Source organism: Pseudopodoces humilis, chromosome 1, assembly GCF_049639895.1.
Source record: "Pseudopodoces humilis isolate 2021_Gansu_Grassland_sample_001 chromosome 1, ASM4963989v1, whole genome shotgun sequence".
NCBI classification, from domain to species: Eukaryota; Metazoa; Chordata; class Aves; order Passeriformes; family Paridae; genus Pseudopodoces; species Pseudopodoces humilis.
In genome coordinates this window covers 84,463,648-84,486,900 of record NC_142200.1, presented here as the reverse complement: position 1 = coordinate 84,486,900, position 23,253 = coordinate 84,463,648, and the positions used below count along the sequence as shown (strand labels likewise).

At 39.9% G+C, this 23,253-nt stretch overlaps 1 protein-coding gene across 2 annotated transcripts in view; it reads right to left on the bottom strand.

Moving 5' to 3' along the window:
• The window catches only part of EXOC2 (exocyst complex component 2), a 125,572-nt gene extending 120,017 nt beyond the window's left edge, over nt 1–5,555 (bottom strand). Inside the window, exons 1-2 of one of the 2 annotated variants that reach the window (XM_088063939.1) lie at nt 5,476–5,490; nt 2,695–2,822 (exon numbers count right to left, since the gene is read on the bottom strand). The gene's annotated coding sequence lies outside the window, so the exon portion shown is untranslated. Of the gene's footprint in view, nt 1–2,694; nt 2,823–5,475 lie in introns of both variants that reach the window. The other variant, XM_005526452.3, reaches the window with a different exon arrangement.
• Between the last annotated feature and the right edge of the window lie 17,698 nt (nt 5,556–23,253).

The following is a 23,253-nucleotide window of genomic DNA, read 5'->3' as shown; positions in this document are numbered from 1 at the left end:
TATATATATAAAAGTCAACTCTGCTTTATACAAAACTATATCACAGATGGCTATAAATCTCTCATTAATTTCTAAATTCTCACAAAGCACATCTTCCTACATCTGCCTCTACCTCCATTCTGCAACGTTTGCTTCATCCAGAATTCATTATCCTACTCTCCTCCAGGTAAGCCATTCATCCCTCTTTTGTTCTAAAGTTATGCTACCTCATTTAATTAATAGGAAAATGGTAAAAAGTATTAATGCCTCATTATCCCTCGATCTTATGTTATTCACAGGCAGAAATTCAAAAGCAATACTTCAAGCATAAAAATCTTTCAAATATGTTTATGCAAATGCATTCAGAACGATCCAGAAGTTCAGAAAAATAAACTAAATGAATCCCAAAGGGATGAATTTTTTTTTTCTAGAAAAAAGAAACAAGACACCACAGATTTTTTTTCTAAGCCCTGTAACTATATACAATATTTTTTATAAAAACACTATATAACCACTGTAATTATATAGTTCACATGGTTGAAGCTTGAACATGGATGCTTGTAGGTAGGACTGCAACACTAACACTTACTATGTGACTATTTTGGCAGTTCCTTTTGTTTCAAAAATCTTTAAAAGGTAAGACATACACTTGTGTTACTGAGACTCTCGTATTTTTCATGTTCTCTCCCCAACACCTCTTTCTGGCCTTTGCTCAGAGAAGTACTCAAGCCATACGCTACAGCGTTTTTCTTAATTCACATGGTCCAACACACACTCAAGTACCTCCCTGACAGACTGCGCACACAGGTACTTTTCTAACAAAAGCCTGTCTTTGCCTTACAAGTCTTCATTTTCACCCATCTGCCTCCCATCTCCTGTATGGAGCGATCATGCTTACAAGAGTAGTGAGGTTGTCTAGTGAGAAACACAATCTCCCCCACCTTCTCTGCAAAGGAAACATGCGAAGAACTCATCTGCTATATACGTAGCTATTTAATTTTTTGAAAAAAAATCTAATGTGCTGTCTTCCAACAAGAAGCAAAGTATACCTGTTAAAACCACTCTGAGATTCGAAATGTCACAAGACTCATGGAACTCTTAAACAGAAAACTGAAAGTAATTGCTTTTTTAACGGAGACATTTTATAAGTACCTCAAAAAAAAAATCATTTTAATTTGCCTTCAACAAGTGTGGTTATTTAAAAAGGATTTTTTACTTAGCATAGCCTAAATCTTTAACTAATGCAAGCTTTTTGATGAACTTCCAAATATAGGGTACATCGCTTTGGGGTTATCAACAGTATCAAAGGAAAAAAACCCCATGTCTAAATATACCTAAAAATCCTTGATTTATACTGTAATCTGATCCACAGACACTTTTACACTGCCAGAGACCCCACCGGTTTCTGCACAATATAGCCTAAGCTTTGCCTTTGAGAATAAAACTGAAAACTGGGAATCTGCAGTTCCGTTAAGGTCAAGGGAAAACCAGACCCATTAAGGACTTGGTGTCTCAGAAACTTTGTTTTCCTTAAAAATAAAGCAAACAAAATTAGAAAGGAAACACTGGCTTTTTCACACTCACCACCAGGCGTAATAACAGTATTTTCTAATGAAAATGCTTAACATACTTTCTGCACATTAATAACGTTGGTAGTCAAAAAAAGCTACACAGACCAAGATCTTTTTGGAGAAAAAGCACTAAATACTTACAGAATAATACAAAAAGTACAATTACGAGGAATTTCTCAAGGAGTGACGTGCATGTCCTGGTGTTGTTTAAAACACTAAATACATATCTTACCCTATGCAAAGGGTATCTTATCTTCCCTATGCAAAGCCTGCAACATGCCAATCACACAATTAATAATTATTTGCCGGTATTTCTGTCATTACTTGGTTTGTTTTTTTTGAAGTTGCTTCAAGGGGGTTTTGAGGGGTTTTATTTGCTCCAGGATATCACAAAAATGATTTTTTTCTCCCTGATGTCCTTCCCTTCTCATAGCTTTTGACACAGGACAATAATCCACGTCCTTTTGAACTCAAATGCTGATTGAAAATCCCTAAAATAATTTTCAGGGTAAAGGACAAAAATTTTTATCAGCCAGATTTTTGAATTCATACTTCGCAAACTGTAAACACAGACCTTTGCTTTCATGTTCAGCAGAAAAGATGAAACATGAGTCTGACGTGACTGCGCTGTGCATGTGCTGTCTCATCATCCCTCATCCTCCAAGCACCTTTACAAACAAGATTCCCTCCATTACCAAACACCATATTTCTCCCCTGGGAAAAGTAATTTGAAAGACAATGTTGCACAGTCCAGATTTACAGAATGTAGGTGGTCCAAGACAAAAGGTCAAAGTTAAGCTGAAGAGCTAACATCTGACTTCTGCTAAAAGATACTAATTCAGCTGTTTTTGGATTTTGAACTTTCAGCTGGCTTCAAGTATAGCAGTGGGATCCACTCGGTCTGAAAAACTCACATAGAAAATAAATTCTTTTTAACATCTAAAATCTTCTGAGTACTATTTTCCAGTCCACGACTGTAAAATGTACTTCTGACTTTTCCCGCAGAAGGTTTTCTTTGCCTGTTTGCATAAATAAATAGTGACCTACAGGCATTCAAAATACTTGAAGGTAGTGTCTCTATGTGCTTCACAAGCTTTTGATCTGGTGTACAAAATTAACTGTATATTATTTCATGGATATTTACCATAGCTGTCAGAATTTGTGCTTTAAGAACACCTTTTATACTCAGTCTTCTGTCACCATCCTATAGAGATAAATACTTTTTTCTTTTCATTCTTGGTTGGTTGTTTTTTTTAAAGTGAAGTTGGAAAGCTGAAAAACACAGAATAAACAGAACTAAAATAACTCAAAACTGATATTTAATTTTAAGTACAGTGATTAATAGTTACTGATTTTACACCTAAACATACCGCTGCATTGAAAGAAATTGAGTATGGTTTAACATAACACAACTGAAAGTTTTGATTAATAAAAGAGGTCAGTGGCCTCTGCCTTTCTAGTCAACCCACTTATTTTGCTTTAGTCCAGCTTCTCTGGGAAGAGCAGCATAATAAAGAATGGACTCTATCAGTGGATACAGTTTCTTTCTAATAGGACCTCAGGAAAAAAACCTGGTGAATTACAGATTTTAATGTCTTTACTGCCCTGTTTTGCCTCAAATTCACTTAACGGCTAGCATAAAACCCTTGCTCACTCTCACAAGAAATCCTACAATTTTAGATTTTCTTTTTACTATTCATGACTTAGAACTCTAATAGTTTTTTAAATCCGTTTGGAATTTTATTAACCTAGACTGCTACTTAGCTCTAAAATATGAAGAAACAATTAGAGCATTAAAAAAAAAAAAGAACAACTATCAAGTGTGTAAAAACATTTTCATTTATTGAATGAAGACCAGAAAAATACAACTTTGTATTTTTTTAAAAAGCCAACAGAAGTTTGATGGATAACAATCTTTTAATTAAATTGCTTCACCTCTGACACATCCTAAAATATGTTTTCCATAAAGAAAACCACCTTTACCGTTACAACTTATTATTATAAGTTGCAACTTACAACAATAATTTTCACTGAGATAAATCCACCCAGTATAATAAAAGTAAGAGCATCTGTTTTAAATGATGTTGCAGACAACAGAAATCCCATCTAAGTAAAAACACTATTGTCCACAGAGTGGGCATAAACCACAAGAACTGTAAACTAAGCTATCCATAGGAAAAAAATCTGCAACAAGACATAACTCTTGTTGGGTCAGTGCAAGCTGTGATAAAATACAATAAAAATAGGGAAGTAAGAATTAAAGAGCGTTCCTTCTTTAGGTAAGAAAAATGTAAAGGAAGAAAACAGACCTGTTTTTCTAAGACACAAGTTTGTTTATGTACAGTCCTTTAATTGTTCTGACAATTTTATCATAAGCAAAACCAAATTATCAAAAGCAAAAACAAAAAAAAAAGTTTATAGCAATGAAACGCAGAGAAATCACTAAAGGAGAAAAGAGACTGTTTACTTGTTATAAGAAGGATCAGAAAACCTGGAAAACTGAAGTAAGATTATGATTTTAACTACATTTTAAATAATGAATATTTGGAGTTTAGATTTAATCTGATGTCCTGTCAGAGTTAGGATGGCATAATATTTTACTGGCTTTTGACTCAGAGCTTTTGACCTGCAATAAGCGAGGAAATTGCAGAAGGAAGACTATTTTAAAAAACAATAAAACTGGGCAGAATGGGAAACTCCCTTTTGGAAACATCATCCCAAATTTCATCTACACCTTGCTAAGAGATCATTTTCAGGTTCCTAATTACAATATTGAAGAGGCAAGGAGGAAAGATGTTTGGTCACCAAGCTCATGGACATTTCTGGACTGCAAGGCAGTCCAAATGAGGCAGAAAAGTACAACTGGGTAGGAAGTTCGAAAAAAATAAATCTAAATCTCAGAGAAGTGTAATATCTCCAGACGGATATGAATGAAAGCAACCATCTCACAAAAAGCATGTTATTTCAATTCCTTCCACGTTCCTCACCCTGTTACTTTCTTATTGCAGTTGCCCAGGTACCCAGTCATTTTGAGAAGCTGTATCTGAGAACTGATGGCACAACTAAATGCAAAGTTAAAAAGAAAAAAACCTAAAAACTAAGAAAAAAAAAAGAAACAAAACACAAAAAAAAACCCTTAAAAAATCTTTAAAAAAATAAAATCAGTCCTGCGAGTAACCAGTTTTTCAGCAAGTCCTGCAAGTAACCAGCTTAGACTCACCTCTCTACCCGGCTTATTTCCTCTATCCCCCACCCAGCACACCCACACTTCATTGAGCCGAACGACCCCATCATTTCACATGGGTCGGACTGGATGATGTCACAAGACTTTTCCAGCCTAATTGACTCTGGGACCTGGCACACAGCTCTGTCCCCAGTCCGTGCAGCCCAGCGGGCGCCGGCACTCCCCCAGGCCCCGGTCACACATGTGAGACAGAGGCAAAGGCCACGGAGCTGCCGCTGCCGGTCCCTGGCTCGCAAGGACGGCGCCACCAGCGCTGGGAAGGGCTCCCCGGCCCGGGCCCGACCTCGCACGGGAGCATCGCCCAGCAGGACACCGTGTGCCCCCGGGGGAAACCGCAGGCGGCAGGAACCCCCCACCCTGCCAGCAGTGCCCCGTCTCCTGGCAGGGAGCTGGGGAGCAGGAAGAGCTGCCGCAGCCGGGAAGTCACCGGTGGGGGAGACGGCCGGAGCCCAGCGACGCCCCCTGAGCCCCGAGAGCCATCGTCGACAGCTCCATCCCCACGGGGCCGGGGCGGGGACGCGACGTTCGACCCCGCCCGAGGAGCTGAAGTGGGGGGAGACCAAAGGGGGGGGGGCGGCTTCCGCCCCGGGGGGGGGAGGGGGGGGGGGGGGGGGGGAAGGGCCGGAGCTGCCCCGCAGCGCCCGGCGGGGGCCGGGGCGGGGGCCGGGGCCGGTCACTCACCGCCCGCCGCCGCTCGCATCCGGCACCTGCGGCCGCCCCGCTCCCGGCAGCGCCCCGCGCCCGCCGCCGGCAGGCGCCGCCAGCCGCCGCCCGAGCTCATCGAGGGAGCGCCGAGCCCCGAGCCCCGCCCCTCACGGAGGCCCAGCCCCTCCAGAGGGCCCCGCCCCCTCCCCACCTTCCTCCCTCCCTCTCTCCCAGCATCGGGCTCTGAAGGCGTCCGGGGAAAATGGGACTTGGTTCCCGTCGTGGATGAGGAGCAAGGAAAAAAAAATACAAACTTAATTATAACAGTTTTGAATACGGCAAGGAGAAAACGACAGGACCCGAAGGAGCGGCCTGAAGTTGTGCCAGGGGAGGTTTAGGTTGAGTGTCAGGAAAAGGTTTTTCCCCCAGAGGGGGAGCTGATTCCCCAGGGAAGTGGTCACAGCACCAGCCTGACAGAGCTCAAGAAGCATTTGGACAATGCTCTGAGGCACACGGTGTGACTCTGGGAACGATGCTGTGCATGGCCAGGAGTTGGACTCGGTGATCATTGTGGGTCCCTTCCAGCTCTGCAGATTCTGTGATTCTCTGAACAGTAATAAATGATGATGAAACCACTCCCAAGCACTGTCCCTCTAGGCAGAAACTCACCCAGCAGTAGAGCTGGGGCTCCCAGCATGGGGTGTGAGGGAGGCTGTCCAAGGAGGTGATGGACACTCCCTCTCTGGAGACATTCCAAATACACCTGCTCAAATACAAATACTCCTGTGTCACCTGCTCCAGGTGCCCATGCCTTGGCAGGGGGCTAGGATGATCTCCAGAGGTGCCTTCCAACCCCAACCATTCTGTGATTCTGTGAGGGAAGGTGGAGAAGGACAGGGGGTGGGCAAAAGCCCAACCACAAGTACTCAAGCAAGCAATGCTTTCAGCCCGAGGTGAAATAAACCCATCCTTTAGCGATAAAACAGTAAAAATGTTTCTTTCCAAACCTGTTGCCTGCTTGGGGGGATTCTGAACACAAGTTCTTTTCCTTATGGAAAGAATCAGGAGGTTTCCTTTTTCAGTTTTTTCTGGTATTGTTTGATATTTGGTTGCAAAAGACAAATTCAGGCAAAATCTTACTGGGAAGGGGAGGAAACACAATGAGAGGGGAAAAAAAACAGAAAGGAAGAATCCATTCCTCAGTTTTGCCAACCGAGCCCAAAGCAGGACATTAATGGGAAAACAAATTACCTTGCATAAAACCTTAAAGCACCATAAAAAGCACTATGGCTAAACACCACAAATTTCCTATCTTTTTTTAATAAGTTAAAGCTGCTCAGGTTAAATTAGTAGACTGGAATATGTCATACCATGAATAAGCAATACTTTCTGACTCTTTTCTCTTCTCTGGACATTACTGTATAAAACATTACACAGTATCTTTCTGGGGAAAAACAAAAGCAGATGGTACCTATATTTTCTATAATTATTTCTAAAGTTGTAACTAGTTACTGCAATTTCTGCTGATATCTAGTGTAGAAAATGAGCTCCTCAGTTCTCGAAGAAAAGTTTTCAGGTTAAAAAAAAGTGCAACCATTTGGCACCTATTTCAAAATTATATTTTTCCTCCATGACAGCTTGTTTGAATTTTCTCGTTGAATGCCTGCCATCAGATGTGCCAATGAAAACTGCTCTTTGAGAGGTTTGGTGGATTCAGAACGCCCCATCTAGCATACTGCATACCTGGGTCCCAGCCCAGTGTCCTCTGAGAGGGGATACCTGTGCCCAAAAAGCCCATTGGCTTTTGTAGGAGTCCATAAAGGGAACTGTGTACCCAGAAGGTTTTGTAATAAACAACCATGAGTTAAGATTTAGTTCAAGTGATAAGTTTCAGTGCCAAACTGCAGTTCAGTTGCTGGTTTGATTAAATATTCATCTCCGTTGTAAGTAAAAAGACCCTCAATAAGTGAATCATTAAGAAGAGGGAACCTGAGCTTGAAAAGAGTCAACTTCCCCAGTGTTAACCTCCCAAGTGAGGACAAGCTGACAGATCTTTTGCTTGTGAAAATCTCACCTAGCCGTTAGAGATTTTGGGCTACTCTTTCTAAAGTGCTGCTCAGCAGTGTTTTTATGCAGATCATGGTCCTTGGGAATTTTTCAGAACAGCACAACCAGGCTGAACTCTGCAAGAGCAGAAGCCTTATAAAAGGGATATGTACTTTCTTCACTGGCGTCCACACAGGCAAATCCTCCTATTTCCACAAGCAGTATCCAGGAATCTTATGATCTATAGGGCCCTGGATAATACTGTCAATGCAGAACTTCCTGTGTGGTGCACTCTGTTGAATCTGCTGTGGGTGGTTTCCCCAGCTGATGTTTAGTGACCATCACCTACCCCTTCAGTGACTCCAGAACAAAGCTGACAGTGACTGACTGCAGATGTGACCCTCTGGAGAAAAGAAACACCACCCCACATATCTCTTTGGAACAAAAAGAAGAAAATTAGTGTGGTTAAAATATATATATATCTGTCATGTATATATAACTTATGATGTATATACCATAATATATAGTATATATTTGCTCTCATATATAATGCTGCTAATATAAATATATTACTATAAATATATTCCTCTATGGAAATCCAGATGCTGTTAAAGAGATTAATCTATGCAGCTAAAACTAAGGAAAGAAGTGACAATTTGTAATGTAATGACCTGGTAAATAGTAAGTGTTATACCTCATAGAGGTCATGAGAGTAATTGCTCATTCGTGCCTTTTTCTAATCCATTTATGCAGATCTGACAGTGATCTGTAAACATTACATCTCTCTACAAAGCTGGGTAAACAGATTTGAAAGCCAGAGAGATTATTGTGACCATCTTGTCTGACCTGAATATTGAAAGCTGTAGAATTTCCTCCAGCCATTCCCACACCAAGGTCTTTCTGTAGCTGTTTTTAAAAAAGGCATCTTCATTTTATTTCAAAGAATAAAATTTGTTATTTATTTATTTTGGAGAAATGGCAAATCCATCATTGCACTTTTGAAGATTTTTCAGTGGTTATGCTAACATGTACCACACTATCTTAATGTGCAAAAAAAACTTGATGGAAATATAAATGTTGTTTGAAAAGGTAAATTCATCTAGCTGCAGTATCTGTCCATTGCAAGCCTGCTTCTTGTTAACAGAAATATGCTCCTTTTGAAGATGTTTGTGAAATGCAGCAGATTTACTCCTTCACCTTCTCTTGACAAACTATATGGATTAACTTTGATTCTGTACTGCATAAGTGCCTTTCCAGAGCTGCTTTTGGAATACCTTAAAGCTTATAACTATTGCCTAAATTTTTTTGACATACGGACATCCAGACCAGACCTCCTCCTACTCCTGTTTAAATTTGTGAGGTGAATATTATAACCAGGAAAATCTGAGGAACAGAAAAATGCTAAGAAGCATAAGGTTGAAAATGACCTTAAGAAATCACCCTTTCTAGTTCTTTTTCTTGCCTCAAGACAGGATCAACTACTCTTTTGTTGTAACATAACTGTTTTTTCAATCTTGTTCTTAAAGGCTTCCCAGTATGGTGCTTTTGCCATCTCCTCAGGCAATCTTTCCCAGTGTTTCTCTACCCTTATCACTAGAGGCCTTATTTCCTAATGTATGCTCTGAATATATCCCCTACTGCAATTTCTGTCCATTAGTGAAAGGTCTGTCTTTACTGGCCCAGAGAACAGATTCTTTGCTTCCTCCCTGTAGCAGTCTTGTCCATATTTAAAGGCCCAGTATATTCTTTGCCTCATCATTCCAGTCACACTAATATCCTGATAATTATTGTTTTCTGGACTGGTAATCAAGCTTGAACTCCCCTGTACTCTTCTCTGGACACCCAATGATCATTCTGGAAAACACAATTCCTCATGCCAAGCACAATTCAGGTGAAAAACTTGAACGAAACAACCTTCAAACACCAAAAATTAAGCTGTACCATGGGCTAGCAGAGCAAAATAATTGCTTTGCCTATTTTTCAGGCTGTTTTCCTGTTTTTACCCCATTTGTATGGCATTTTCCTTTTTACAAGAGCATAACAGTGGTGACTTGTGCTTAGCCTGTGACTCACTCTACTTATATTTTTTCCAGGCAACTATAATCCTGTTTACTTTTCCCCATCCTGTATCTGGGGAACTGATGATGCTATGTCTATTGCACCTATTGAATACTATCTTCGATGTTTTTCTTAAAAAAAAAACCCTCATAACCAGTTTGACAAATTCCCTCTGAATTCTAATTCTGTTCTTTAACACTCTTTCATCTGTTCTCTTCTTCATGTCCTCTTCAAATATATCAAGCTTAGTTTCTACTCCATTCTTTGGATATTTTATAAGGAGTATCAGATACAGGATAGACCCTTGAGAAACCTCTTTCAATACATCTCCCCTCTTGATAATGGCCTCATTTTGCTAACTCTTCCTCAGAAATGGCCCTGCCTTCTCTGACACCATGGGATTTTCAATTTGGACCATATTGTCTTTGCTTATTCACAAGAAACATTGGCTGAAGCTTTACTAAAATGAAGATCTATGACTTCTTAATACTTCTCTCCTTTGTATAACACCTATTACCTAATTTAAAATGAGGTCTTATTGGTTTAATAGGATTTGTTCTTGACAAATCCATGGTCATCATTGTTTGTCTCTCTTGTAATGCATACAAGATGGTTTGCTTCATAATTGCCACAAACGGAACCTATCTAATTTATAACTCACCAGCTCCTCCTATTTTCCTGTGTGTACATAATCTAAAGCCTGTTTGAAATTAAGAGGACTGCTTCCATGTCATGTCTTCTGAACTCCAGATCAGTGACCTGACAAAGCCATAGAAGTAGAACCAGGAGCAGAGCCAAGAAGCCCAACACGTCCTTGCCTGCTCTAACAAATCTGTTATCACTGCACAACCTTTCTTCACCTCATTGGTTCCACTTCCCTTTATTTTCTTGAACCATCAGTGAAACATCCCTGTGGTTGCTGGTTTCTAGAAGTTCCCACAGAGTTTATAAAAAATTCATACAGATATTTCAATTTCCAAGCAGATTTCCTTCATTATATTTTGGTCCCAAGACCAGCTGCTTTCTGCTTCCTCTTAAACTGAAAATCAACTGGATCTGTGTTGTCAAAGCAGCATCCAGGAACTGATCTACTTACATGTTATGGCTTAAATCTTATGGCTTTTTAAAATTCATAGGTTTTCTGTACATAGGTCCGGAAAAAAATTCTTTGACCTTGGCAGCATTTGGCTATTATCCAGGAGCTTAAGCCAGAAACTTTCATTATGAAGTGAAATATATTTATCTTCACTGAAAGGCAAGAGAGAAAGAAACAACTTACTGATCAGTGTTTTCTCCCAGATGATTTCTGGTATGCTTCAAGAGAAACAACATATAAATTAATGCACACAATATTTTGAGTTTTCTTCCAGAACACGTACAGTCACTTTTTCCACATCAAACAAAAAAATATAGTCTTTGCACTTTCAACTATTTCCAACAGTACACAAAATTCTCTCACTCTTTTACTTTCTTGGCTAACACCACCCTAATTCTTCCCTTTCAAGACTTATCCAAGGAATCTGTGCACTACTGACCCAGAGGCATTGTTTCTCTAAACAGCACCAATGAAACAAATTACTAAATTACTTTATGCAGCTAAAAATACTGAATGCTGTATACCACAGCTCTGTCAAGAATGTCACTACTAAGTTGCATCAGTTTAAATACTTCTTGGGACCAACCTTTATGTACTGTGGGTATCATAAAAAATAGATGGAGAGAAGTTGAAATCTAAACCAACTTAAAATTTTGTACCTTTTCTTTCTCAAAGGAAAAAAAAAAAATCCCACTTCAAAGGCTGTTTGGCAGGTTTTGTCCTTCAAATTCCAGGTGAGATTCTGTTTCTCTTTTCCACAAGAACAAACTCTGGCACAACTGCTTTCATTTCCATACTTTTGGAATAAGCAGGGGAAAGCTATTCGTCAGATATTTTTTCAGACTGCTGAAATCATGTTGAGTTAGAGATCAGATCTCCTGCACAGAATTGAACTGTACCCATGGGACTGTTCATTGCTGTCTGAGCACCCCAGGTCCACTCCACTGGAAGGGAGCATATCTGCTCCAGTAGCAGCCAACACCTCCTTATGTCTCCTAGTGAAAATCAACTTGAGTAACAAAGAACAATGGTTCCTAATTTAACTATCAGTTTGACTCATTTTGATAGAACCAAGTTGTTTCCCTAACTTGTTCCATTCAGTGTCTCTGCAAAACTGTATTTATTTTAAAGGAAATAATATAGGAATTCTTGTGTTTAATATTACAAATAAAGATTCCATCTATTACAAAATACCTTCTTGTTTGCTTTATTTTTTTCTTTCCTCATAATTCTCCCTATTTATCTGTCTTCTTTTCTCTTTTGTTTCTCCTAACCAACTGATCTAAAAGTCTCTTAGGGTGAAAAAGAAAAATACAAAATAGGGCTCGGAAAAAGAGGATGAGAATGGTAAAAGGTAGATAGATAAACTGTGTAACCGGGCCAAGAATAATTGGTTTTTCAAAGCTTAACTTTTTAGATTATTTGCATTCAGATTAGTGCCACAACTATGCTGTTAGCAAGAAGCTGCATTTTATATCAACTATATATAATTATTAAGTTCCTTTCAGATATTTTTGTATCTCAGACAAGCAATTAATATTAAAATATGAATCTTGTTCTGTGTCTTAAATGTATGATCAAAAGTACTAGATCAGACAGCTTCATCTGAAGCCCATTAAACACATGACAATATTTTATTTTAATGAACTACAGTTCTAGTCTTCAGTGTTTCTTAGTGACATTTATTCTTAGACCCAGAAGTCTAAGGGGTGTTTGGCCTTGACTTTAGATCTTCAGCAATTTCCACAGAAATTTCTTAGGAGAATGTTAGCCAATGTTTTAAAACACAGAGGCCTAAATTTAGACTGTTAAATCTGTATTTAGCCCTGCAATGTGCTGAGCTCTTGGGCTGTGATCCAAGAAAGCACTTACATGTTCCCATTAACTTGAAAACACTTTCAGGTCTATTATTCACTTTACCAAAAGTACTGAACTCAAATACTTAAAATTGTGCATGCACATTAAGTAGCCTGTTGGACTTAGCCTTATACAGTCCCAGTTCAGCTCATACCTGAGACCCTGACTCACTTCATTCTTTGAGACACACATCTTAAAATATGGTCAATATCTGAATACATTTATAATTAATATTCTGTCCTGTTTCCACATTACTATTGTATAACAATAATAACAACAACAGTAATAATAATGGTAATAGCGTTTTGCATGCTCAAATCCTGTATGTGGGAAATAATCAACCACTTCTGAAAGCTGGATGAAAGTTGTGCTGCAGTGGTTAAATCAGATTTCCATGTCTGGGAGGGACAGGATGATGAATAAGAAACACTATAGCAAAGGCGTGAGGAAGAACTGTAACACTGAAGACAATGAAATATTGGAACGGATTGTTTAGGGAATCCATTGAACCTTGTTCATTGGAAGCCTTTAAGAAGTGGCTAAAGCACCTCCAGGAACAATTCTATTCCTGTAGCTATAATCAGTCTTTCTTTAAGAGGCGGGATGTACTAGGCACATTCATAAGGTGCCTTATAGCTCTGTGCAACTTTTAAGCTTTGACAACAGGCTTGTGTTTGCTCTTGCTATGTACTGGCTAGCTTTCTATGCTGATATCATTCCATTTGCTGCCTGTGTCATGATTCAGTTGTGAGCACGCAGCAGCAGTAAACAAATTTTTTTGATTGTATAAGTATTTCTAGACACAGAATAAAAGATGTCATGTGAAAACCAGCTAGAATAGTTTCCATTTTCTGAAACTATCAACTGCAGTGAAAGACAACATCATTTGTGATCTGATGGAAATCCTGGTGTTTTCTCTAAAGGCATTTGCAGAAAAAAAAGTACAAAATCAGAAGTAGAGGAGTTAGTAGCAGTCATTTGTGAATGTGACAATCGCTCTTTATTGTTCAGCACTGTAAGAGATACAGCCTCTATGTGCAGCAAACCCACTTCTAAAAGTGCCCCATGTGCCCACCACAAGATCCCTCCTGTTCTGTGTCTCAGTTGTGCTAAATGCCAAGCTGATGCTGTGACTGTATCCTCAATCAGGTACAGAAACCCTCATGGAGGTGAGACAGGGCTGGAGGAGCACTGTCTTCTTCCATTTCAACCCATCTTTCCCAATTGATTACTGCTCTCATTTGCAAGGCAAAATTAACAAGCTATAAATAAAAAAGCAAAGTCTTCAATAACTCACTTGTGTTGCCCTTCACAGAATCATGGAATGATTAGGGTTGGAAGGGACTTTGAATATCACCTAGGTTCAACTCATTTGCAAGGCCAAGGACATCTTCAACTAGACCAGGTTGCACAAAGCCCCATTCAATCTGGCCTTGAACACTTCCAGGGGTGGGGCATCCACAGCTTCCCTGGGCAACCTGATCCAGTGCCTCACCACTCCCTCTATAAAGAATTTTTTCCTAATATCTAATCTAAAGCTTTTAATTTGAACCCATTCCCTGTTGTCCTGTTACTACATGCTCTTGTAAAGAGCATTGCCACATCTTTCCTGTAAGTTCTCTTCAGGTACTGGAAGGCTGCAATTAGGTCACCCTGAAGCTTTCTTTTTTCCAGGCAGAAGAATCCCCGTTCCCTCAGCCATTCACCTCAGGGAATTTATAATATCCAGCTGAAACAAAACTCCCTGTTAATTGTAATGAGGAATAGTATGTGCATACATAATACGTACACTTTGATCAATTGCTACACAACCCTTCGCTTAGGGCACTTTTTAACTGCCAAAATCAACTTTCTCATTGGGAAATATATCATGAGGGAGTTTGAAAATAGGATTCAGAACAGGCTGGGAAGGTCAAGGTAAAATCTGAACTTCCCCAGTAGGGAGAACTTGACTTTTCAAAGAAGGAAATGGAAATATGGAGGAATTATTGGGCTGACATTTTGATTTGAGATTGCTTCTGTTAAAAAATCAAAACCTCCTCAAACCCCCAACAGCAACAAAAAACCAAACAACTAAACCCCAAAATAAAACCCCACAATAAAATGCCAGAACAAACCAACCAAAAAAAACCCCAAAAAAACCCCCCAAAACCAAACCCCACCCTGCTTATTTTGTTACTCCACAAAATTGCAAGAAATGCTTGGTGCTTGACTAAAAGGTCTCCAAATGTCAGAGTTATGGATAGAACCCCAAAACAGCATCCTGAAAACTCAGAAATAGGAGAGACATTTTGTTTTTACAAATTTTTTTTCCTTTCAGCATCCAGATTTATCTCCATTCTCAAACATCTATAATTCAAATAGTTGGGTAATCCTGTATGCCTGTAGGTAAAAACAGACTCCAGCTTCAAGTCAATCTTCCTCCAAATAATTTCTGAGATACAGATAAGCACCTTAATTGTATATTTATTGTTAATCATTTCCTTATGCCTGAATTCTGGGAATAAAACATAATTCCCAAAATACTTCAATTGTTGCACTTAGTGTATTAGGAAAAAATGAACAGGATCGTGCCGACTTTTACTTTTTGCACACACAATAAAAAAATCAACATAAAACAAAATAATTAGGCACAACGAGAAAATAATTCCATTGACTTGAAACTTTGTCAAGGGATCAGTGAATTTTTTTGATCAAAACTTGAAATTTGCAGCAGGTACTCATGCCCAGCATGTTCATCTCCAAGCACAGAGGTAACAGTGACACACTAACCCTGTCTGCTGTGGAATTACATTCCTGCAGAAATCCAGGGAGGCAAAGTACCGCATTAGTGCCAATGGCATAGTTGGAATTTTCCTAGAGAGTGCAGGGGGGCTGTTTGTCTTTTCCCTCCACACACATTATGTAGCTATTGAACTCTGCAAGACTTGCAAAGAACACACTTAATATTATCTTTTCATTTCCATGGCATCTGTACATTTAAAGTTTCATGCCTCATTGTGTCTGCATGTGATCATCTTGTACGTGTATTTAAATTGCTTCTCTTGCCTCTGATCTTGAGAGACAAAAGCAACATTGAATTCTTTTTCCATTATATATTTTTACAAAAGAACTACTGTAAAAATTAATCAAAGATATGCTGCTTTTTATTGTTATTTTTTTAATTTTGGGGGTTACTTTTCCTCATATTGCAGTGGTTTTGAAATTGAAACGTTGCACTGCTGAGAAAGTGCCATGAAAATATAACCCACTACATTCCAGGAAAATAAATAAGCAAGGCCACCCAAATTTTCAATTAGTGCTAGTGCAGTATGCAGGAAATGGCTGGAGAACCGTCAAAGGCAGCCTTAGGCTGGGTCGTGGATACGGAACAGTGACAGGAAGGTTTGAAGCGGGAATACAGGCTCAGTGTGAAGATGGCTCTTCTCCAAGGAAAACTGCATACTAATAGGTTAATACTGATTTCCTGAAACATACAGCCTGGGTATTACATGCTGGAATTTACATTCTGACAAAGGCAATTGCTGAGCCTCAAGACTTTGCTTTTTTGGTGATGAAATAACACTAGAAAGTTCAAACGGCATTATATATTTCATGTTTTAAGCTTATTAAACATTTGAAGTACAAACTGTGCACATATTTTTAAGCCACCTGAAATAGCAACAGCCTCACTAGTTTGGGAAACTAGTATGAGAAACATTACATTTCAACAGGTCAACCTTGTTAGGAGTAATCCCAGCAAACCATATCGACCAAGGTGGAGTGATGCCACTTTTAGAACCGTCCTGGAATCCAGAATTACTGCCCAATCAAGCAGACACACAAAGTATCAGGAATCAAACAATTTTCCTTTAGCACAGCCTTTGTAGACAAAGCAGTATTTGGAAGGTATCTGAAGGCTGAGTTGGACAAAGCACTTCGGAAAATAAAGAACTGAAAATCACAAATGAGAACACTACCTCTCTTTCTGCAAGTCAGAGGAAGGACAGAAGATGTTGTGCCAGACCTTCATCCTGAAAGTAATGCCTAAAACTAGAACAAGATTAATAAAGCAAGAAACTTAATGAGAAAGACCAGCTAAAGAATCCAGCCAGCCTTTACCCACAAGTGTCCTCCTATTTCACTCTATCCAACTGAGGTTGCGAATGTCAGCTGAGGGTGGCACTGCAGCATCACAGGAGAGCCTCATCCCCTCAGCCAAACCCACCTACTGCCTCTGCTGTCTTTAGAGAAGGTGGCTGGCGCAGGAGTACGAAAAGCACTTGCAGCCATGAGAGGAGGTGGGGAAGAGAAGATGGGTTTTTCACTGGCACCTGCGGGGCCTAGATTTTCTGTTTATCCATCTTAATATTAGCAGGTATGTTTTTACAATTATACTAGTGCAGGCATGATCCCATGTCACAGCAAGCAGCCAGTGGTGCCCAGCTGTGCTGCCCTGCCCTCGGGCACTCACTTAAACCACAGGCTGTGCCTCTACTGGTTGATCATTTTTATTTATGAGGTACACCCCATTTTCATTGTCTTTCACTGTTCAGAGAACTGGAAGTCATCATGCAAGTCTTTTTAACAGTTCTAATTGTACTGAAGTTACTGAGAAATCTGCCCAGATAGAGCCTGGAAAAACTGGGCCATAGAAGAGACCCTAATTATTTGCAGTAGAAGGCAGAAACAATCCCTTTTCAGTCCCTGCCTCTCCCTAGGAAATGTTCTGCGGGATTGAATTTGCTGAAAACTGCTTGGGGTCCACTGAGTGATGCACTTTCCACTTCTTCCCAGGGAAGCTGTTTTAAATAAGCTGTATAAAATTTTAATCAGCACATAGTGTTTTAAGTTCTGAGTACCATCCCTACCCTGGAACCCTTTTAGTTTAAAGTCAGTAATTGTGTATCTTGCCTATGAAAGAGAAATTAATGGAGCAAGTGAGGAAGTGGAGAGAATTTGGGGAGTTTACATTTGTGTTCACACATAATGGTACATTTTTTAGTCATATGTGATAATTATTTAATCAAATGGAATTTGCCCTGTGGTGCTTTAGATGACACTGCTGCCAATCACCCTAAAGCAAATAAATCTTTCAGGTGGTGAAGGGAGCGTTTCCTCGCCTCTCTTCTGGAGAGCTGCACGCTGCGAATGCCAAATGGCAGATCTAATACTGCTGAAGTGATCTATGGGCAGCTATGTGGAATGGGCATCAATTTAGGGCAGACTTTATGCATTTTGGGGAGTCTAGACAACTTTCACAGAAACTTAGATATCTGTGTAAGGCTGGATTTATTTTCAATAATTGTCCTGAACAAGATGACACGGATGGTGAACTGAGGACTCAGATTTTATGAAAAGGTACTTCTTCCCTATAGGAGAAAGGGATTCATTTTTTTTTCCACATGAACACTCAAGCCACAATAAATGTTTATAAAGTTCCCCTTTACCAAGTTTCTTAACTGCTGAAGAATAAATATTTAAAGAATCACAAATGCTATAATCAAAACTACGTAAGATGCTACAAGAGTGTTCCCTTTCGTACGAAAAAACAAAGGAGCTCAAGCTTGCAGAAAACTTCATTTGCCTGGTTTGAAAACTGATACACTGTACGATACGGCATGTATTATCTTTGTGCAGTATTTTTATAACAATACCTTAAATGCCATTGGCTTAATTCTTACCATATTACTATAACAAATCTATGGAAGCTCTGCAGAAGATCAGTGGAGAGGAGGCTCGGGGGTTGCATCTGCAGGGTCTTTAGCCTCTATTTGGTGAAGTCCTGGGGATGAGATCCATGTCTGAGATTAAGGACATGCCTAAGTGCCTTGCTGGATGGAAACTTGCAGGACTGAGCCTTTTGCTGGCACTCAGGACAGAGACTTTCAACACTGATCAAATTCCTTAGGTGGAACAAGTCATTATTAATAAAAATAAATTTTAAACCGACAAAAAAACCTGACACAAAAACCCCACAAAACACATTTCCTAATTGTAATAGGTAAGCGACACCTGTAACACCCTGAGAAGAAGGGGACCTGATGGAATCTACCAACTGATTTCAGAAATATAATTATGTACATAAAGTTGAGCAACTAGACTTTTAGTTAAGTCATTTGGTTAAAATACTGGTTCCATGGAATAAAATGGGATAATTTCTATTTTTGACATGGGGACAGCATTTTGCACATCCCTTTTACGTGACACAGGCTGATTTGGAGCATTCTTCTGACTCTGAATTTAACTCTAATATTAAGTTAAATGGCAATGTCCTATGACCAGTGACCAAATTATCCAATAATGTCTGCTTAATACAATCAAAATAAAAAAGGTGGAAATCATGTTATTTTAATGCAACTGATTTGTTTCCTGAATTTTAATCAAATGAGACAGAAGGATAAAGTTAGTAATCTAAAAATTTACAGCAATTTAGAGGTATTTTGAATAAAACCACACACCTTTGCCCAGGTAGAACTTTCTTAATTCTATGTGTTTGTCCCTTCTTTCCTGTCCTACAAGTATTGAGAAGAAAACAACAACAACAAAAAAAGTAGGGGGAAGAAAAGCTTCTCTATTTAGGAAGGTGGGAAAATCTAAAGGAAATATAATCACAATACCTCTGGACTCCTGGATATCAAAGGTACTTTCCTGTTTTCCTGTCCAGACCATCATACAATTGCTCTGGGGGGGGAAAAAACAAAAAGAAAAACAGAAAGGGGCAGATAATAAAAGATGAGGGGACTGTCTTGGAGATATTCCTGTGCTCTGGCAGTCACCTGGCTGCCCAGACAATTCTTCAGCAGTCACGCAGCAGATGCACAACCAGCACCTCAGCATCTCAGCTGCAGATTTTGGGCCACAGCCCCCCTGCATACACCTGCATTGAAATTCTCACTCACTGCTAGGCTGCTCGCAAAGCAGCATTGGCGTTGTCAGAAGCAGAGAATGATCAGAGGCAGTTTTCACCTTGTGTGTTCTGTATGTTTGTAATTAACTGTGCATTAACACGGAACATTTCTGTACAAGTTCTCTTTTCATCAGCAAGAGTCATACCCATGTATTTGAGGCTGGGGAGAAAGAGAAACCTTTTGTTGAGGTCAATGTTTTATTATTTTTGTTTTCCTTTCAGACTCCAGGCATAAATGCTAAATTGAGAAAATTTAAATTTGAGAGCGGGGTCTGAGTTTTCATTTATGGTATACCTAATTTTCACAGTAGTCATCAAGGATGAAATAATTTAACCATGTTTTTCCACACTAGCTATGGATTAATTTCAAATCCAGTACAGGAGCTGAAGACCTAGTAGGAGAAATAGGTGAAAAACTAAGAGACACATGTTTTGTTTGCAAAACCATTAATGAAAGCACAACCCCGTAGCTGAATTACCTACTTTGTTGCTCTCAGATGTATCACTACACCTTTCTTCTCTTTCAAGATAAGTCACCACAGCAAAAGACCTCTATAAAAAAACTAGCTCAAATATAAGTATGGTAAAAGACAGAGGGGGAATTAGGCATGCAGTCTTCTGCAAATTATAAGAACTTCTCATGCACAAAACTATTGTTTATGTGATTTACATTCTGTTCAAGATTTCTAGTTTTCAAAAACCGCCAGAGGGAGCCCCAAACCTCTCATAAATGTAAGTAAAGGCGTGTTGGAGTCAGCAATGAAAAAAATGGAGTAAGAATTAAGCTGTCTTTGTGTTTCAAAGGAATACACTAATTACTCATTCACCAAGATCCACATAGATGCAAAAGTTCTGGACAGTAAAGGGTGAGTCACATAAAACTATATTAGAAGAGTATTTTAAATTTAGTCCTGACAATTAGGAATACAACTCAGAATAGTCTGAGCGTGCCAGAAGATACACATTAGAGGCAAGGATGAAATTATGTAGGCAGCCACATACCATACAATACATAATCATTTAAGAATATACTTTTGAGCTCCACTGATGCATCTGTTTAACACTATCATGTGCATAAACTGTAAATTATTTACGAGATGGCCTCAGGGCTACTTCTCATGACTGCCACTGTTTACTCTCTTATAAATGCTGACAGCTAAGGTAATCATTGGGGAAAAGCTGATTCTTCGGATAAATGGGTGAGGAGCACAGTGTCACAAAGCACTGATTACTATCAAAGAGAAGCACTTCAAAATCTAGACCGACATACTCTATGACTTGCTACTGATTTGGCTTTTCATGAGCTGGTCACTGATTGACCCAGCTAAGCATTACCTTGACTAGAAAACAAAATAAAAAAGGAACTATGTGGATGGTACAAGTGGACTTACCAGATCACTCTTACTGGAGAAAGCTAAAAATGTCAAGTATAAGTTATGATTTCTTGCTACAATTACCTTATATGAAGGTCCTTCCAGAACGTTCAAAAGCATCTGACTAAAACAAAAGTAGATCCTAGGAAAAGCCCAGGAAGTTTGGCATGATGATACAGGAAATGGCATGTAAATTGTTTCCCCTTTCCAGGTCAGTATTTTCAGGATGTCTGTCCTAGTTTTATAGATACGGGAAAAAATTAAAAGTTCAGTTTGCAGAAAAGCCTAAGAGGAAGTTGGACAAAACATAAGATAAGATCTGATAGCAGGACCTGACACATGAAAACACTGTTTTTGAACAACCAAATGAAATTAATGGAGATTAGATGAACTTCATTTGCTGTAGCCAAGAACTGATTCTTTACTTTTATTAGCTCTCGGGAAAGGCTCTACAACACACTCCTTTTTATTTTGGGCATAGAAGGAAAAGCATCTCTGAGCACCCTGGTCTAATGTAAGGTGTCCCTGCCTATGGCAGCAGTGTTGAGACTCTCTAAGGTCCTTTTCAAATCAAACCATGCTGTGATTCTTTGATACTGTATACATCTTTGCCTTGATAAATTGTTACAGGTTTTAATTACAACATTTTTCAAACCAAACTTCAACTCCAGTTCTGGAGGTGCGCATGAGTGTAATTTCCCAGTTCTTTAACAGATGTGACTGTAGAGCATTATTTTCATTTATTACAGCAAATCTTACCCTAGTTTCACTCCCGTGGCCTCAGCAATGGAGGAAACAGTTCTTTCCCAGTTTTAGGTCTGTAGTGCTCTGGGGAAGAAGTTGCTTTAAACAACGCCTGAAGTGCTTAAGTAATATGCAGTTCTGTTTAAATACATATTACAAATAGACTAGTCAATGCATAAAGCCAGTAAAACTGTGATATTGTGATATTCCTGCAGTGCAGGTCTTGACTACACCAGTGAGTTCTGTAAAACTACTGATCTCAACAAAAAAAGGGTCTACTTCAATTGTAAAATGAGCACTCTGTCTGATCTACCCTTCTTGGTCCATAGGATCAACTCATTAAAGATACTTAAATAAAAAATAAATAAAAGGAACAAAAGGTAACATCATGTTATCTCTGGTTCACTTCCTTTTAAGAGACATAGGACAGAATTGCAGCCAGTTTATTATTTGAATGCTCTGCAGATGAGGGATCAAGTAGAGATCAGTTAATTAAAAAAAAGAGGATATTATTAGAACATCATCATTAAAGGGGGAAATTGTTTGAAAGCCAGGAAATTCCTCGTTTAGTGTTCACAAAGTCCTGACTGCTACAGCTTCCTCATTAGGAGAGAAAACTTACTCTACCACAGGGCACACAGATTACAAGGTGCAGAAGAGGATGAAGGAAAGCAGCTCATGCCTGCATCAGGTAAAAAAGGGCATCCCATCAGTGGAGACTAAGTCCACCCTGACAAAATTTTCTGCAAGGGACCACTGCAAAACCCCCAAACATGACTCTTGTATCACATCTCTGATGAAACCCCATAAAATCTAATCTACATCTTCTCTTACTGCTTTAATGTGACAAAACATAGCTATTTGTAAAATGGAAAAAGCAAAAATCTCACATTCTTCACACAAATTGCAGACGCCCTTCCTCCCCTCAGACCATCCCCAGAAGGGCTGCATCCAGGGCTGGAGTACTGCTGTCAGTGGTGGTGTGTCCATGCAGGTGGGGAAGACAGGGTGGCCACCCCAGGGGCTGTAGGGTGGGCATGCCAGGGGCTACAGGCCCAGTGGTTGACACCCCATGGGGCCCTACAAGGCTCTGCTGTGCAGGACAGCAGCTGGAGTCACCTCCAAGGCACAGGCATAGTGCAGCTGGGCATGTTGGTAAGCCTGGGAGCCAGCTGTGGTGGGATGCCTTAAAAATTCTATGCCCAGGAGGCAAGCGTAGGACTGTAGCTGTTCCTGAAACTCAACTTCCCCAGCCTTAGGCTCCTTCCTCACCCCCATTCCCACGACTCGGCACAGTTGGGGATCGCTTCTGCTGCCTCGGCCGGCTGTCACTCCCTGCCCATCTCTCTTTGAGCCCATGAGTCACTTCCTCTCCTCAGATCCCACCTTTCAAAACTTCCTTTTTCCTTTTTGGGGGTATGTGTCTGAAAGCCTTTTCTGAAATAGGGCATTTGGCTTACCATGGACAAAAGCCCTTCTGGGAAGCAGCATGTTCTCTTGTCTGAGGACACACAGCCGAGACCCTACAGTCGCAGTTGTGTGGTCCCCATGATGCTGGCATGTGCAGCTCCACACTGACCTCCTCCAGCTCTCTGCCCTGACACACTGCAGCTGTGGGGGGCTGGAAGGGGGCTCCTTCCCCCATACCCTGGCTGCAGGTCTGCATAGACAGGGGGAAGAGGAGAGAAAGGAGAGGCCCACCTCACCTCAGTTTCCCTTGCTGGCACCAGCTGCTGCCTCTTGTTCACAGG